This window comes from Pinus tabuliformis, chromosome 4_2, assembly GCF_031772625.1.
Source record: "Pinus tabuliformis cultivar Carrire ecotype Pingquan chromosome 4_2, CPIR1, whole genome shotgun sequence".
NCBI lineage: Eukaryota > Viridiplantae > Streptophyta > Pinopsida > Pinales > Pinaceae > Pinus > Pinus tabuliformis.
Window position 1 is genome coordinate 277355784 of NC_142304.1, and position 18883 is coordinate 277374666.

Here is an 18883-nt window from a genome sequence, read left to right on the forward strand (position 1 = left end):
AGATAAGTAGTGTAAAATTGTGTCTCTTCTTTTTCAATTTGAAATCTTGAGAAGTTTCAATTTCTATCAAAATTCTACATGGTATTAGAGCCCTGAAATCACATTAGAACCAATATTTTGAACTTGTCTTCTCAGGAATTTCGATTTGGCAGCTTCAGTGCAATAATTTTTCTTCAGGATCAGGAGATTGTCTTTCAACGGACTGAGATTAGAGTATACCCTGGAGGGTAGCTCGAATTTCATAGCCTGGAAGGATCCACTAGAAGTAGCGCTCAATGGAAATGGTGTGTTAGAATATTTTAAATTTGACATTGCAAAACCCCAACAGTCAGATGCATAACAATTAGCCCAATGGAAGAAGGATGTTACAAAGGCCAGAGAATCCTTCTAGAAGGTGTGAGGGACCATGTGGTCTAAAATCTCCCCATTTGCCATGTGGAAGACACTAACTGAGCTATTTGAAAATAGCATTGACCATAGAAAATTGGCCCTGAAAGGAAAACTTCAAAACATAATAATGTAGAAGACTAATATTATTTCACAATATCTCTCCAGGTTTAATCAAGTTCGTGATGAGCCTGGAAGGGTTGGGGTGAATGTTGCAAGAGATGACCTGGTGAGTGTAGCTCTTCTAGGCCATCCAAAATCCTGACACAACTACTAGGACTCTGTGAATGGAAGAGAAAAATTACTAAATTGGGAAAGGTTGTGGTCTGATTTGGTTCAAGAAGAGTTCAGGAGAAATAACAGAGATGGAACATCATCTAAAGCTGAGGATGAAAAGAATTTTTCCTTGGCTGGAAAGGGAAAAAATGGAAAAGGGAAGAAGACCTAGAGAAAACTTGAAACCAACCAAAATAATGGCAAGAAGAAAGACTTGAGCAAGATAAAATGCTTCCACTATTACGAATTAGGGCATTATGCAACAAAATGTTTGCACAAGAAGTCTAACAAGAAGCCTTCAGGAGGAGAAGTGGGTGAAGCATTGGCTTCACAATTTGAATTAGACTTCAGCGTAATAGCATGCATGTCCAACACTGTTATGGGGAGTGTGTTACTTTGATTTCAGTGCCTCGTTCCATATAACAGGGTGCAAGGAGCTTTTTAGTAGCCTGGAGGAGAAGGATCTCCAAATGCATATCAAAGTGGGGGATGATGGGAGGTACAGTCCTACAGGAATTGGTACTGTCACCTTTGAGAGGGAGAAAGCCTCTCCTCTTTGCCTCAAAGATGTTATGTTTGTAATTGGGCTAAAGAAGAACCAGATCTATGTAGCAGTATTGGAGGATCGTGGCTATGATGTTATTTTCAGTAAAGGGGAATCCTTTCTAAGACACATAGCTATGAGGAAAGTGAAGAAAATTGGGCTTCATGTGAAGAACTTATACAAACTTGAGGTGGGTGATTGCACTGCATTGAGCAGTAAGGCAGAAAAAGTGTAGAGTCAAGATGTTGGATAACTTTGGCTAAGAAGATTGGGTCATCTACACCATGGTGCCTTAAAAATCATGTAGGAAATTACCACCAGTGTCCCTAAATGCTCCCTTGACTAGTATGATGTATGCAAGGGTTGACAATTAGGGAAATATGTCAAATCCACTTTCAATGGACAAGAGAGTAGAGAAAATGTGATCTTGGACCAATTCCACTTTTTATGTTTGTGGACCCTTTTCTACAACCTCCGCAACAAAACATAAGTATTATGTTATTTTTATTGATGATTTCTCTAGAAAAGGTTGGATCTTCTTCATGCAGAAGAAGGATGAATTTTTCTCAAAATTTGTTGAATTCAAGGCATTGGTTGAGAAGGAGAATGGGAAGAAGATGAAGACTCTCAAGAGAAAAAATGGAGGTGAATTTGTTTCACATGCCTTCAAGGATTTATGTATGAAAGAGCATACTTGAAGGGAACTGATGGCACCCCATAACCCACAACATAATGGGGTGGATGAGAGGAAGAAGAGGATCATAGTGGGAGAAGAAAGGGCCATGTTGCATGATCAGGGGTTTCCATTGCATCTATGGGCTAAAGCATGCAACAAAATAGTCTACTTGCAAAACCAAAGTCCTCATAAAATACTTGGCATGATCACACCAAAGGAAGGTTTCTCTAGGAGAAAACCTAATGTGTCTCATTTCAGAATTTTTGGAGCTTTAGTTTATTGCCATGTCTCCAAGGATTCAAGGAAGAAACTTGAGCCTACAACAAATTGTAGGATACACCGAAACTACACACAATTACTGGGTGTACTTGCCTTCACTAAGGATGACAATTGTGAGGTGATCCGAAATTGATCAATGGATGATCAAGGATCTTTGAAATGCTAAGAATTTTACAATCTCATATGCTCGTAAAACCAGTGCCAAGTTGAAGAGCTCGTCGCGTTGGTTTCAGTAGTATGGTCGGTTTCGAAATTGGCCTCCATATGGATGAGAAACCGCACTCCAAAGTTTATGGAAAACAGGTTAAAAAATGGGCCTTGCAGGCCAAGTGGCAACCTCACATCATGACACATGGCAGTCAAAGTCAACGGAAAAGTGGTCAAAGTCAATGCACTGGGCAGAGGTTGAATTGGCAAGGTTGGGCTCGAACCTGTGACCACAAAAGTTTTATTATAAAACTTTGCCAATGGGCCATGGCTTTACTTTATTAATACATGGCGCAAATATTGTATTTAAATTTTATTTTAAATGGCAATGCAGGGTAGGGTTGGCGGAGCTCGCCACATCTGGGGACCCCGTCAAACCCAATGTTTAAGTTTATCAGCGTTTACAAACTTGGCGGAGTCACCACATCAGCGCACTGCAACCACATTCTATATTCGACATACCTCGCGGGGTTATGCCATCACCACCGGAGTTTGGAAACTGTATGCCACGAGTTAGTATGCCATGGGTTGTATTGTATGCCACAGGTTTCAATGTGATACCACCACTGAACCATATGATATATCCTATATGCCTACAGTCCACTGTTTAAGCATTGGTTATGTCTATCTGCAGGGTATATGTTATGTTAATTCCACTGATACACCAAGGTTTTAACCATATTCCATGTTGCATATTCCAATTGCGCCAAAGGGTTATGTTAAACTATGGTTTAAAATAATGTGTTAAATATAGCGCAGGTGTTATATCAATATAAACATATATGTTATGTGGTTATAACATATTAATAACCTATGCACCACGTATTAAAACCATTTTATTATGTTTTTCATTATGGTTTTAGCCTAAACATTATATATTTGTAATGTTATGTCAAGAGAGGACAAAGAAGCTTGCAATTTTGAAGAGTTGAGATTGTAGGCAACAGAGAAGTTTTTGAGCATGTATAGGTAGCGAAGCTGAGAACTTTGAAAGCACTTTTTGTGAGATCTGTGAAGCCTTTTTCAAAACCGAGAGTTGCTATAGGATCCTCAGATAGAGAAGATTGTAGCAGGATTATTCAAGATTGTAACTGAAGAACTTTACTTTTATGTATTTATGGTTTTGAAGTTTTTAATATAAAGGCCTCCCCGTTGGAGACTAGGGCCCGGAGATGTAGGATTGAAAATAACCGAACTCTGTTAACAAACTTCTGGTGTCATTATGTTCATGAGATTGTTGTTATATTCTCTGAATTGCTACTATTTCCATTTTCAAGTTCGTATTCTAAATTTCAAGTTTTTGAAGCAATTTAAATGGTGTTTTAAAAATTCATGCATTAACACTTCCTAAAAGATAATAAATCACATTTCCATAAAAGATCAGATCTGGGATCATTTGGTTTCAGAGCCTAATTGATAATTGTGATTTGTAAGTGTGCATGATCACTAGGAGAAAATCAAAGCTTGGTGAAGGAGAACTTGTTGAAGGAGATCCAGAAGTTGGCTCGAGAGGAAGGACAACTCGAGGAGAAAAGATGGTTGAAGAAGGAAGTTTTGATCATCCTTTTGGATCTGATTCAGGCTTTGTGGATGCTTTCATGACCTTCTGAGCCATGGTCAAAGAAATGTATCAAGAGTTTAAGAAAGCAAAATATGAAGACGCAAAACCTAAAGATGAAGAGGGACAACCATCACAATCTAGATAAGAAGATGAAAGCAATAAAAAAGAACATATCGCTTCTCTCTTGAATCCATCTGAAACTTCGAAACCATTTGTTGAAGCTCGATGTTAAGTTCGAGTTACCCATGTACAATGGAGAAGTTGATGCTGAGAAGCTTGACAAGTGGGTCAAGCAAATGGAGGTTTACTGTAGCGTGCAACAAATCACTGAAGATGAAGTCAAAATCAGGCTAGCATCGCTTTCATTTAGAAGGCACAACATTGATCTAGTGGCAAAGTAAGTTACAGAAAGGTACTCAGCTTATCGGTAAGATTTTTCCATCATGGTTTGATTTTATTATTGCACTTAGAAAACAATTCTATCCATTAGGATATAAGGAAAAATCTTTAATAGAATGGCAAGGAATAAAAGTTAGGAAAGGTCATTCAGCGCATGAATATACATATGAGTTTTGTAAGAAGGCGTTGATGCTAGATATTCCTTTATATACTCAAGAAACTCTAATGAAATACATAGGAGGATTACCTGAGTATATTTGTAATATTGTATTTATGTTCAGTCCTACTAACCTGGATGAAGTGGAAGTATAAGAAACTTACATTGAAGTAGGTAATTTAGGAGTTGGGGTGTCATCATAATCGACAGCCAAAAAGGAGAGCAAGGGAAGAGGAAAAGCGAAGAAAGAAAACTACACTGAGATGGAGGTTGAAAATCTCTCTTGTGAACATTGCAAGAAAGAGGGCCACAACAAAGGCTGTTGTTGGAAATTGCATCCTGAAATGAAACCGAAGTGGATCAGAAAGGGAAGCAAAAGGTTGCGGCAACAGTGAAACCGATTAACTTAGGGTCAAATTCAGACGACGAGACGCAAATCACATCATTGTTGATGACCGGTAAATATGATGAAGGTAATGATTCTAACATTTCCAGATGCAAGTTATTTCATGTAAGGGTTGTTATGAAACATACAAAGATCAACACATTACTAGATATTGGATCTCAAGCTAACCTAATTTCAGAAAAAGTGGTTAAGCAATTGGGATTGAAAACCATAAAGCATCATAAACCTTATACTTTAATTTGGATGAGAAAAAACCATAAATTGCAAGTGACTAAGCAATGTATGTTAGCATTTGAAATAACTTCTCAATTTAATGATAAGGTGATGTGTTATGTGGTAAAACTAGATACATGTGGGATGGTCTTGGGTGGCCCATATTTGTATGATCAGAAAGCGATATTTTTAGGGAACATGATCAATATCACTTGTTCAAAAAAGGAATTGAATACATTGTACATTCTCACCCCATAAAAGCAAATAAATCTCTTTTCACAATGAAACAGTTAAAACAAACAGCTTATGCCAATAAAATATTTGTTGTACAACCTAAAGTACTAAGCATGAGATCATTAAATTCAATCACAAACAGAGAGACATGCTTAAGGAATCCAAAATTGTACATCGACAAGAGTTGTAGCATGATAAGTTGAGTTTTGTTTCGGCTATGAATAAAAAGCAGGGTATGGTTTCATCTATGTCAAAACTTTCAATGTTGTTAATGGGTTTGTTACTGTTTAGTGGTGCTTGGATATTAGCAGCAAATATGAATGTAGATGTGGGTGAAAAAGGACTCGCTATAGTTTTCAGTTTGTGTTTTTTTCGGACGATTGTAATGATGAGTAAAGTGTACACATTTAGAACAGGGTGGACAGATACCAACCAAGTGGGAAAATGGCACCCACATTTGTTTTATGGAATTTAAGCCTTTTCGTGGTCCAAAAGGTCTCGGTGGGGAGGAAATGATCTGAAATTGATCAATGGATCATCAAGGATCTTTGAAATGCTCATAATTTTACAGTCTTGGATGGTCACAAAACCAATGCCAAGTTGAAGAGCTCTTCGCGTTGATTCCAGTGGTATGTTCGGTTTCAAAATTGACCTCCATATGAATGAGAAAACATGCTCGGAAGTTTATGGTAAACAGGTAAAAAAATGGGCCTTACAGACCAAGTGGCAACCTCATATCATGACACGTGGAGGTTAAAGTCAATGCAGAGGCAGTCAAAGTTAATGCACAAGTCAGAGGTTTAATTGGCAAGGTTGGGCTCGAACCCGTGACCACAACAGTCTTATTACAAAACTTTACCAATGGGCCATGGCTTTACTTTATTAATACATAGCACAAATATTGTAGTTAAGTTTTATTTAAAATGGCAATGGGGGGTAGGGTTGGCGGTGCTTTCCACATTCGGTGGCCTCGCCAAACCCAATTTTTATGTTTATTGGTGTTTACAAACTTGGTGGAGTCACCACATTAGCGTGTTGTAGCCATATTCTATATTCGACATACCTCGCGAGGTTATGCCATCACCACTAAAGTTTGGAAGTTGTATGCCACGGGTTAGTATGCCATGGGTTGTATACCACCAGTTGTATGACACGGGTTTCAATGTGATACCATCGTTGAACCATATGATATATCCTATATGCCTACAATCCAATGTTTAAACATTGGTTATGTCTATCCACGGGGTATATGTTATGTTAATGCCACCGATACACCAACGTTTTAACCATATGCCATGTTTCATATTCTAATTGCACCAAAGGGTTATGTAAAACTTTGGTTTACAATAATGTGTTAAATATAGCACAGGTGTTGTAACAATATAACCATATATGATATATGGTTATAACATATTAATAACCTATGCGCCACGTATTAAAATCATTTTATTATGTTTTCCATTATGGTTTTAGCCTAAACATTATATATTTGTAATGTTATGTCAAGAGAGGAAAAAGAAGCTTGCCATTTTGAAGAGTTGAGATTGTAGGCAGCAGAGAAGTTTTTGAGCATGTATAGGTAGTGAAGTTGAGAACTTTGAAGGCACTTTTTGTGAGATCCGGGAAGCATTTTTCAGAACTGAGAGTTGCTACAGGATCCTAAGGTACAGCGGATTGCAGCAAGATTGTTTAGGATTGTATATGAAGCAATTTACTTTTATGTATTTATGGCTTTGGCAGTTTCTAATATAAAGTCCTCCCCGCTGGAGACCAGGGCCCGGAGATGTAGGCTTGAATATAACCGAACTCCGTTAACAAACTTTTGGTATCATTGTGTTCACGAGATTGTTTTTGTATTCTCTGAATTGCTACTATTTCCATTTTCAAGTTCTTATTATAAATTACATGTTTTTGAAGCAATTTAAATGGTGTTTTAAAAATCATGCATTAACACTTTTTAAAATATAATAAATCACATTTCCATAAAGATCAGACCTTGGATAATTTGGTATCAAAGCTTAATTGATAATTGTGATTTGTAAGTGTGCATGATCACCGAGAGAAAATCAAAGCTTGGTGAAAGAGAACTTATTGAAGGAGATCCAAAAGTTGGATCGACAAGAAGGACAACTCGAGGAGAAGAGATGGTTGAAGAAGGAAGTAGTGATCATCCTTTTGGATCTGATGTAGTCTTTGTGGATGCTTTCATGACCTTCCGAACCATGGTCAAATAAATGTATCAAGATTTTAAGAAAGAAAAAGATGAAGACGCAAAACCTAAAAATGAAGAGGGATAGCCATTACAATCTGGAAAAGAAGATGAAAGTGATCAAAAAGACCCTATTGCTTCTCTCTTGACTCCATCTGAAACTTCGAAACCATTGTTGCATCTTGATGTTACGTTCGAGTTACCCATGTACAATGGAGAAGTTGATGCTGAGAATCTTGACAACTGGGTCAGGCAAATGAAGGTTTATTGCAGTGTGTAACAGATCACTGAAGATGAAATCAAAATCAAGCTAGCATCACTTCGTTTAGAAGGCACAACATTGATCTGATGGTAAAATAAGTTACAGAAAGGTACTCAGCTTATCGGTAATATTTTTTCATCATGGTCTGATTTTATTACTACACTTAGAAAGCAATTCTATCCATTGGGATATAAGGAAAAAGCTTTAATAGAATGGCAAGGACTAAAATTTAGGAAAGGTCATTCAGTGCAGGAATATACAGATGAATTTCGTAAGAAGGCCTTAACTCTAGATATTCCTTTATATACTCAAGAAACTCTAATGAAATACATAGGAGGATTTCTTGAGTATATTCGTAATATTGTATTTATGTTCAGTCCTACTAACCTGGATGAAGAGGAAGTACAAGAAACTTACATTGAAGCAAGTAAATTAGGATTTGGGGTATCATCAGAATCGATAGCCAGAAAGGAGAGCAAGGGAAAAGGAAAAGTGAAGAAAGAAAACTACACTAAGATGGAGGCTGAAAATCTCTCTTGTAAACATTGCAAGAAAGAGGGTCATGACAAAGACCACTGTTAGCAATTTCATCCTGAAATGAAACCGAAGTGGATCAGAAAAGGGAAGCAAAATGTTGCACCAATAGTGAAACTGATGGACTTAGGGTCAAATTCAGGCAACGAGACGCAGATCGCATCATTGGTGATGACTGGTAAATCTGATGAAGGTAATGATTCTAATAGTTCCATACACAATTTATTTCATATAAGGGTTGTTATGAAACATACAAAGATCGACACATTACTAGATAGTGGATCTCAAGCTAACCTAATTTCAGAAAAAGAGGTTAAGAAATTGGGATTGAAAACCATAAAGCATCATAAGCCTTATACTTTAATTTGCCAATGAGAAAAAACCATAAATTGCGAGTGACTAAGCAATGTATGTTACCATTTGCAATAACTTCTCAAATTAAAGATAAGGTGATGTGTGATGTGGTAAAACTAGATACATGTGGGATGGTCTTGGGTAGTCCATATTTGTATGATCGGAAAGCGATATTTTTTAGGGAACATAATCAATATCACTTGTTCGAAAAAGGAATTGAATATATTGTACATTCTCACCCCATAAAAGCAGTAAATCTCTTTTCACAGTTAAATAGTTTTAAAAAGCAGCTTATGTAAGTAAAACTGTTTTTGTGCAACCTAAAGTACATATGCATGAGATCATTAAAGTTAATCACAAACAGAGAGACATGCTTAAGAAATCCAAAATTGTACATCAAGAAGAGTTGCAGCATGATAAGTTGAGTTTTTTTAGCTATGAAGAAAAAGCAGGGTATGGTTTCATCTATGTCAATACTTTCAATGTTGTTAATGGTTTTATGATTATTTAGTGGTACTTGGATATTAGCAACAAATATGAATGTAAATGTGGGTGAAAGCGGTGTTTCATCACTATGAGCACGAATATCATTTTCTTAAAGATGGGTTGAAGTATATTGTGAGAGCTCATCGCAAGAAACTGAAAATTTCTTTAGTTAATGCAGGGAAAATGAAGAGGCTAGTGAATGCAAGTCAAAACTTGACATTGTTGATGATCCAACAAAGAGAAGTTTTAAATCATACTTTTCATAATGCTTATGTTTGTAATGGGTTGTTTTAGAATGATAATATGTTGCCTTTGAAAGAAGGTGAAAAACATTTGCAGCAGCCAACATTGGTGTTGAGCGGCATTGAAAACAAGGTGTCGGTGCAAGAAGTTGCATAGGACAAAGAAAAGAGGACAAAGTGGCTTGGCAAAGAAGGCATGGGTTTCACAAATGTTCATTGATGGTTTCCAAAAGGAACATTACAATGGCAAAGAAACTTGGGCAAGAGTCGACTCCAGTACAAGGCAAAAGCAGCTAATAATTGCCATAGAGACAAAGTGCAAGGTGAGAAAGATTCCAATTTTCCTTTGATTGTTGACCAAGGTAGGAACAAAATGTTTTATGCAAAATTAGATTGTTGTTCTGCAAATTTAGAAATATTGTAGCATGGCGGTGTCAAAGAAAACAATAGATGGTCATTGGAATCAAGGAAAATTTTGTTTTCTTATGAAAAGCTCCAAATGATGAAATTAGGAAAATTTCAATGGATAAAGAATAGAAAGATGAGGGAACAGTCCCCTCATCAACATAATCAGTGATCAAGAGAGCTTTTGGTGTCAAAAGGCTTCTAGTGGAGAGGAATGATCAAGGATCAATATTTTAGCTAAAAAATGAAAGTGCTCAAAATTGCTTCAGACCTGAATAACCAGATAGAGTTTGTCACCAGGATTCCAATGTCGTGAACAGTTCAAAAAACCGACATCGTATGCAAAAGTTAGAGCTTCTGAAAGTTTGGTAAAAAAAAAAGTCAAAGTCAAAGTTAGAGTAGGGTTCACTGGATGCCGAATCAGCGTGCAGAGAATATTCTCTAGTTTCAGCCAGCGACATTGTGACAAGTGTCATCTTCAGATTCTCCAAATGGTTTGTGAAGAGGTGATTTTGCCAATGACCTCCAAGGAATGAATAATTATGAAATATTGGTTAAGTTTTGAAACTGGTTATATATATATATCATTTTTAAACCATATTATATTTCACAATATATATATTCCAAAACTCATTATTTTAAACCACATATATTATTTCTATGGCATATAAAAGTTTCGAATGGCAAAATTTATGCGCAGAGGGAGGGGGAATGGAAACCACAACCTCCTCTACTCCACTCCATGTACACTACCAATAGACCACCGGGCGCTCAGTTGAAAGGAGGGTCGCCACACATGGTTTTAAACTGCAAGTTGATGTCGACGGTGGGGTGGTTGCAACGCCCACCCCATATGACCTCATCCACACAACCAAGGGCAGCGGATGGATAAGCTTAGTGATAATCATGCTTAGCATTGAGTTTAGAATTTAATTAATCCGTGATTAATTTAGCGTAAGTTATGGTGGAGCCACCAAATCCGTAACTTCCACCAAATTTGGCGAACTTAACTGGAGTCTCTCCAGATTTAGTGGAGGTTTTCTAGGGAAAATTGGTTTTTCCATAACTGAGGCAATTATCAGCCAAATTTCAAAAATGAATAGTCATTTTTGGCTAATTGGCATGCTAGGAACTCTTTGGAGTATGTTTCATAGGTAAAAGTGGTCATCTACAGGTGTTTTTGGTCACTTGAAAATTTTTTAAGCCTAGGGCCACCAGGTGTTGGAGGCCATTCCCAAAGCTGCTGGTAACCAAATTGAGTAAACAAATAGTCATTTCTGATATATTTGAATGTTTTAAACTCATTGGAACAAATTCCAATAGCATTGGATGCATGTAACAACAATTTGAACACTATTGAAGCTAATACAAAGGCCCACACTATGAAGCTGGACCAAAGGGATGTAGCCCAGGAGGGGTGAACTCCTTCAACAAAAATTTGTGTATTGAGCTATGTTATTTGTGCTTGATGTTTTTTTATATGATGTTATTCAGCCATTTAAATTCACGCTTTTAAGTTCATGCAAAACACTAAATTTCACCAAGTTAGATGAATTGAAAATCACATGCTCATGGATAAACTCTTTATGGACAAGCAAACCAAAGCAAAGAAAATTTTATATCTGGAAATGATACTAGCACATCGTTAACTAACAATCAATTTCATATCACTAGTGTGACATGGCTCTTGTCACTCAGTTAGCGTAGTAAATTTGATTTATGGGCTTGGAGTTCAGTTATGCATGTGTTGATTTCTAAATTCTAGCAATCTAGTTCAATTATTTTTAGTTGTATTCAGTTAACTGGCCTCTAAATATTGATAGAGTCAGTTGAAGGTCAGTTATGCAGTGGGACAATAGTGTAACTCAGATATCTTTCAGTTAACTAATCAATCAGCGGAAAATAGCTAATGCATGCATGGAATTCAAATTTCTCAGCTGAAGTGGAGATGACAAGGTAGTGTAACATGACTTGCATACTAATTTGAGTGTATAGTTGTTGCATGCAGTAAATAATTGGCTAAGTGTTGGCCAAAGTTTCTCATTCAGTAGAGAGAACAATTATTCTTTTGCAGGTTGTGCTTAGAGTTGGAGCAAACAATTGTAATAGTTTCTCTATTCAACTAATTAATGCAAAGAGAATTCATGGTTTTTCCCAGTTGAGTTCTCCTAGAAATCATTGTGTACTCGTGGTCTTTCTTGTTGCATATCTATGCATGTTGTTGTAAATTGTGATTTCCATTCCGCGGATGAGTAGAGTGGAACTGTCTCTTGTTTTTCAGTTTTAAATCTTGAGCAGTTGCAATTTCTATCAATTTCTATAATTGATAAAGGATTTCGAGAGCAATTGGAGGCATCAATAATCAATGAAATCCGACGTATGCAAAGCTAAGGGAATTGGGGTTCATACTCTAAATAGATTCAATGTTACTATTCATATTTAAGTTACTAGTAACATTGCAACAATTGAGAAAATTATATGCATTAAAGAAGGATCTAAATGAGTTGAAGGATGCATGCTTTAGCATAGGATGATGTGCCACTTGAATGAGCAAAGCCTATTAGAAATGGTTGAGGGTATGAATTTTAATTTTGATTCCTTTAAAGTTTGTGAATCGCACTTGTTGAATAAACATGTAAAGGTTAAGTTTTCTTTAATATTTGATAAAGCTAGAGATATATTAGACTTAGTGCATTTGAACATATGTGAGCCTATGAATACCATTGGTGGCACTAAATAATTTTCCACTTTGATACATGGGTCAAGGTTCCAGGCGGACACATCCTCTAGGATCTCAGATTCAAAATTGCTTGCCATTCCCTAGTTGTATGGGATTCCAACTAGTGAATCTTATTCCAAGTTTCAAGTGGGGAAAGTTGAGTGATAAGTTTCAACAGCGTCTTGGACTTCTTGTTGAACTCATTTCCACTCCTGGGGGCCAAGACCTCCCCCACCATGCCTACTTTGCATTCTTTTCCTCTATGTATCTACCAAAATTAGGCTACACCAATGGATAAAATAGGAATTATTCTTGACAGAAGCCCAAGAGTAGTGAGAAGGTAAGGTCATACCTGAATGCAAAACAAGGGACCTTGAAAGTAGGTGGCCCAAAGTTAAAAACACGAGCCAAGCGGAATAGGTTGTAGGCATACAAACAGACATGAATGGGGAAACCTAAAGGTATACAAACAATAGTCTCGTCGCAACAATGATCCAACAGAATACAAATGAAATTGATAGGATTGTAATGATACCAAGAACAAATATACACCCCTCCAAGCCAGCACCAGAATTTAGACAAAGAGCTCCAACTGAAATTGGCAGAGAGTTGCGTAAATTATAGAGTTACCCAATTACTGAGGAAACAAGTAGATGCCAAGTGTGAGCGCTGGAAAGGAACTATCCAAATACGTGTTACGAAGACCCAAGGAGTTGTTGTGTACTACAAAGATAAGTCTTCCTCTCACTGCCATCATCAACTGACCAAGGATCCTTTTCTTTGACTCGGTGCAACAAAGGGAAAATAGGACCAAAATAAGAGTTATTCATGTAGGTTTTAACCCTCTACAACAATCACCTGCAAACGAATTATTAAAATAGAAAATATAGAATGGTGAGAACAAAAACCAAATACACAGATATTCTCCCTTGGATCCCAAAACCGAGATTACCATATTGATTTCTCATTATATTCATTTCAATTTTACAATACATATATATACATGTCGAAACGTTCATAAACACCTATCCATTAACCCTGGATTAGAACATAATTATAGTTCTCTTAACCGAATCTACAAAATACCATGGGAAGAAAACCATCATGCCCAAACCCATGTGCAAAACCCATGCACAAAACCATGGGTAGGTCCACGCGTGTGACTAATCGTGGAAAGAATATAACACACCCAACATTCTCTCACTTGTTGTTTTTTTTTCCACATAGAGGGTCACAGGAGAGCTTAATCATTTGTCCAGCCCTGCAATGCCCATTGTTTCTCTACACCAAGAAAACTTCTCAGTGCTCACAGAATTCATCCATGCATCTGTAACATTCTTCAAAGTGCCCACATTTACTAGCAACACTTTTTTCTCCTCAACCATATCCCTCACAAAGTGATACTGAACATCGATGTGCTTTGTCTTTGAATGATAAGCAAGGTTCTTTGCTAAGAAAATTGCACTTCCGTTGTCACAGTCTATCATTATAGCTCGTTGTACTAACCATATACTTGAACACAATCTTTGCAACCAAACTATTCCCTTGCTTGCATGAGTAGATTCTACCTACTCTGCGTCTATAGTTGAAAGTGTCACTACAAACTATCTTTCTCATCCCACTGACTGCTCCTCCATATAGGTTTAACACATACCCACTCCAATCTAAATCTTCAACCTAGTCTACATTAACAAAGTCATGGATGTCCAAAACTCTGTCTAATCCTGGGCTTCCTTGGTAGCACATACCATAATCACTAGTCAATAGAGGAGTTTTGAAGTCTAAAATGGGTCTCCTAAGGAAATTATAAAATAATAGTGGAATTAATAAAATAAGATTGAATGACATTGTCAAATTTTAGAGGGAAAAAAGAAAAACTATTTTTTCAACACATATTTTCAACTTATCTCCCTATGGGTTTACTCAAATTTTGAGTGGAAACACTCGTTGGATGCAGAATTTGATTCATCATCCAAGGAGTACCCATATTACATAATTTCAATGGACCCTACTACACGAAAAATAAAAAATACATGAAAAACGTGATTGAAATCACGTTTTTCATGTATTTCTTAGTTTTCGTGTAGCAGGGTCCATTGAAAGTATGCAACCTAGGTACTATTTGGATGAGGAATTAAATTTTGCATCCAACAATTTCTCCCACTCGAAATTTCTGTAAAAACTTGGAGATATAAGTTGAAAATATGAGTTGAAAAAATAGTTTTATTATTTTATTATTTTTTAATCTTTTTACTTTTTTACTCCAAAAATGGTGAATCATCTCCCATGGTTGACATCGTTATCTTGAATCTTATTGGTTCTTATAAATCTTATTTTGTTTGTACATTTTTCTTAGGAGGCCCATTTTAGACCTCAAAATTCCCCTAATGGCAACACAAATACCTAAAAACCCGCTTGATTGTTGTTCAATGCTCCTTCCATGGTTTTGATATAAACCTGCTCAATACTCCCACTGCACGTGCAATGTTTAGTCTAGTACAAAGCATTGCATACTTCAGGTTATTGACTGCCCTTGCGTATGGTACACGAGACATGTCTTCTTCCTCTTTGTATGTCTTAGGACACTATTCAACATATAACTTTACACATACAAAAATAGGAACTTTCACCAATTTATTATCTTGCATATTAAACCTTTATAGTATTGTCTCAACATACTTCCTCTGGTTTAACCAGAGCTTCCTCTTTGCCCGAGATCGTTTAATTTCCATGCTCAAAATATAGTTTGCAACACCAAGATCCTTCATGTCGAATTTGGAGGACAATTGGCTCTTCAAATCCTAGATAATTACATTGTTATTTCCAATCAGCGACATATTATCGACATACAAGACCAAATAAATAACAGTCACCAATTAATTTAAAATACACATTGCTCTGCGTTGTTTCTAGTGAAGCCAAATCCCTATATATATGTATCAAATTTATAATACCACATCCTTGGTGACTATTTTAACTCGTACAAAAACTTTTTTAACCTGCATACCAATTCTTTCTTACCCTTCACCATAAAGCCTTTAAGTTGTTTCATAGATCTCTTCTTCCAGAGCCTCATGAAGAAATGTTGTCTTCGCATCCCTCTGTTCTACCTCAAAATCAAAAGTAACAGTAACAAATAAAAGTAATCTAATAGAAGCTAACTTGGTAACATGAGAAAAAATGTCACCAAAATCAATTCCTTGCCCCTGGGAATCACATTTTGCTACTAACCGAGTTTTGTATTTCTCCACCTTTCATTTTGCATTCATATGCTTCTTAAACACCCATTTGCTTCCAATGGGTTTCCTTCCAGCCGACAACTCCACTAGATCCCAAGCCTCATTTTTGTCCAAATATGTCATTTCATCAACCATGGCCTCTTTCCAGAGTTTCCTATCCTCTGAATCTACTACCTCCTTGACAGTTCTAGGATCGTCATTAGTAATAGATAAAAAAAAAATTGAACAAGAAGTAGATGGGTTATATATTTATGGTTGTCTTCTCTCTCACACTGATCTTCTCAAAGCTAGAGTTTGGGGCTCTTCCTCTTCTGATTCTTATTTTGCGGTAGACTCTGATTTTTCCTCTTTTAACTCAAACTCTATCTTCTCGGGTTCCTTTGGTAGGTATTCATGTTTAATAGCATATTTCACCTCTCTAAACACCACATCTCGGTTATACACAACCTTCCTTGTTTCCAGGGTCCAAAACTTATAACATTTTAAACTATCCTTATACCCAATAAAGATGCATCTTTCAAATTACTATCCAACTTGGTTCTTTTCAACTTTGGAATATGTACATATGATCACAATCAAATATCTTCAGATGTGAAATAGAGGTTTTCTTACGAATCCATACTTCATGTGGAGTTTTATCCTCTAATGTTGATGAAGGTGATCTGTTAACCGGGTAACATGTAGTCTCCACTGCCTCTGCCCAAAATTTATGCCCTAACCCGACACCACTGAGCATGCTTCTTGCATTTTCCATCAATTTCTTGTTCATTCTTTCTGCAACTCCATTTTGCTAAGGTGTGTATGGAGTAGTCTATACCACACTTCTTACAGAAATCTTCAAATTCCTTTTTACAGAACTCTCTCCCATTATCTGTCATCAACACCTTGATCTTCTTCTCTGTCTAATTTTCCACCAAAGTCTTAAATTATTTAAACCTATCAAAGACTTCAGAGTTCTTCCTGAGGAAATATATCCATATATTTCTTGAGAAGTCATCTATAAAGGAGACATATTACACAAACTTCCATAGTGATAGAACCGACATAGGTCCAAACACATCACTATGCACAAGCTCTAATATCCCTTTTGCCCTCTTAGCACTAGAGAGGAAACTCACTTGATTCTACTTCTCATATACACAATGTTCACAGAAATTGAAATCCAGATTGAAATTAAACATAAATTCTACCATACCATTACCATGCAGTGTTTGTAGACCCTTTTCCCCAATATGCCCAAGCCTTTGATGCCATAACATGGTCTTTTCTTCAGAGACCACTAGGTTTTCTACTCCACTTTCAAGTATCATAGAACTGTTGCACCCATCAATAATAGTGTTACCTAGAATCTTGTACAAAGTTCCAATCCGAACTCCCTTTATCAATATCAGTGCTCCCTAAATCCTCTTGCAGGTATCTTTCTCGAACATTGTTTTTACACCTGCCTCACCATCTTGCTTACAAAAATCAGATTTCTGACCAGTGCAAGAATACGCAGAACACCAAGAAGTGTTCTAATCCTTCCACCTTGCAACTTCAGCTTGACTTTTCCATATCTGATGATTCTGCCATTCCTTTCATCCCCTAAGAAGACATCACCACCATCATATTTCTCATACTTGTAGAATCACCCCCTACGGGAAGTGAAGTGAAAGGATGCACTTGAGTCAATCAACCATGTCTCATGATCTACATGTGTACTTGAAAAAAAAACAAGTACACATCCCCACCTTCATCTGATGTGGTTTTCACCTTTGTAGGAGCATCATCAGACCCCTTTCCTTTTCAGGAGCTTCAGATCTACAATGATTTTTGTAGTGTCCTTTTCCGCATTTCCAACATACCTTTACAGGTTTTTTGGAGATTTAGATCTCCCTATAGATTTATATTTCTCATTCGATGACTTATTTTTATTTCTACTCTGTGATCTTCCTCGTACAGACAAGGCATCTTCATTCTAGCTCTCAATATTTTTCTGTCTCATCTCCTCTGACAGTAAGGATGAGAGTATTTCATCAAACTTCAAGGTAGTTGTATTGCTATCTATTGCAACAAACAGACTATCCCATGAATTTGGTAGAGAACACAACAAACCGGTGCACTTATCTTCATATGAAATTTTTATATCAATAGATAACAACCAGCTTACTGCAGTATTAGAGGCATTTAGATGCATAGTCACCGAGTCTCCATCCTTCAACCTCAATGTATACAATTTTTTCTGCATGAACAATTTGTTCACCAGAAACTTAGATTGGTACAAAATGCCTAACTTGACCCACAAATCCTCCGCCAAAGCTTCCCCTAATACATTCAACAATACTAAATCTTGAGATACATAATTGTATTATGCTCTGTCTTCCGATCCAACTTCGTCCAATCTGTCGCTAACATTGTCGTTGGTTTAGTACTTGCATCTGCCGCAATCCACTGATCTTTATCCACCAGTGGATCCTCCATCTTGAACTTACACAACTCAAAACTATGACCATTAAATTTCTCGATCTCTATCTTTCCAGTGCTCACCATCTTTTTTTGCCGCAAGAATTGATCCCACATATCTCCCATTGAACATGGTCTACAACAGGGCCCAGAAAAACCCCTCAACAGCGAAAGTGTCACCTTGAAGTTGAAATAGCGTTGATACATGTACAACAATTACCTGCAATGAATTATTAAACAAAAAATATACAATGGTGAAAACATAAAACAAATACACAAAGATTTTCCTCTGAATCCTACAACCGGGACTACCAGATTGATTTTTCATTATATACTTTTCAATGTTATAATGCATATATATACATGGCGAAGCATTCATCAACCTCAATCCATTAACCTTGGATTAGAACATAACCATAATTCCCTTAACTAGATTTACAAAATACCATGGGCAAAAACCATCATGTTCAAAACCATGTGCAAAACCCTGCACAAAACCATGCGTAGGTCCCCCCCATGCGACACGTGGAAATAATATAACACACGCCCAACAATTCCCCTCAAAGCCCCTCCATTAAACTTAAAAAGAATGCATGTCATTTGCATAAAGGGGGTGGTGACAGTCCTTATAGCCCTCCAAGTTTCCCCATGC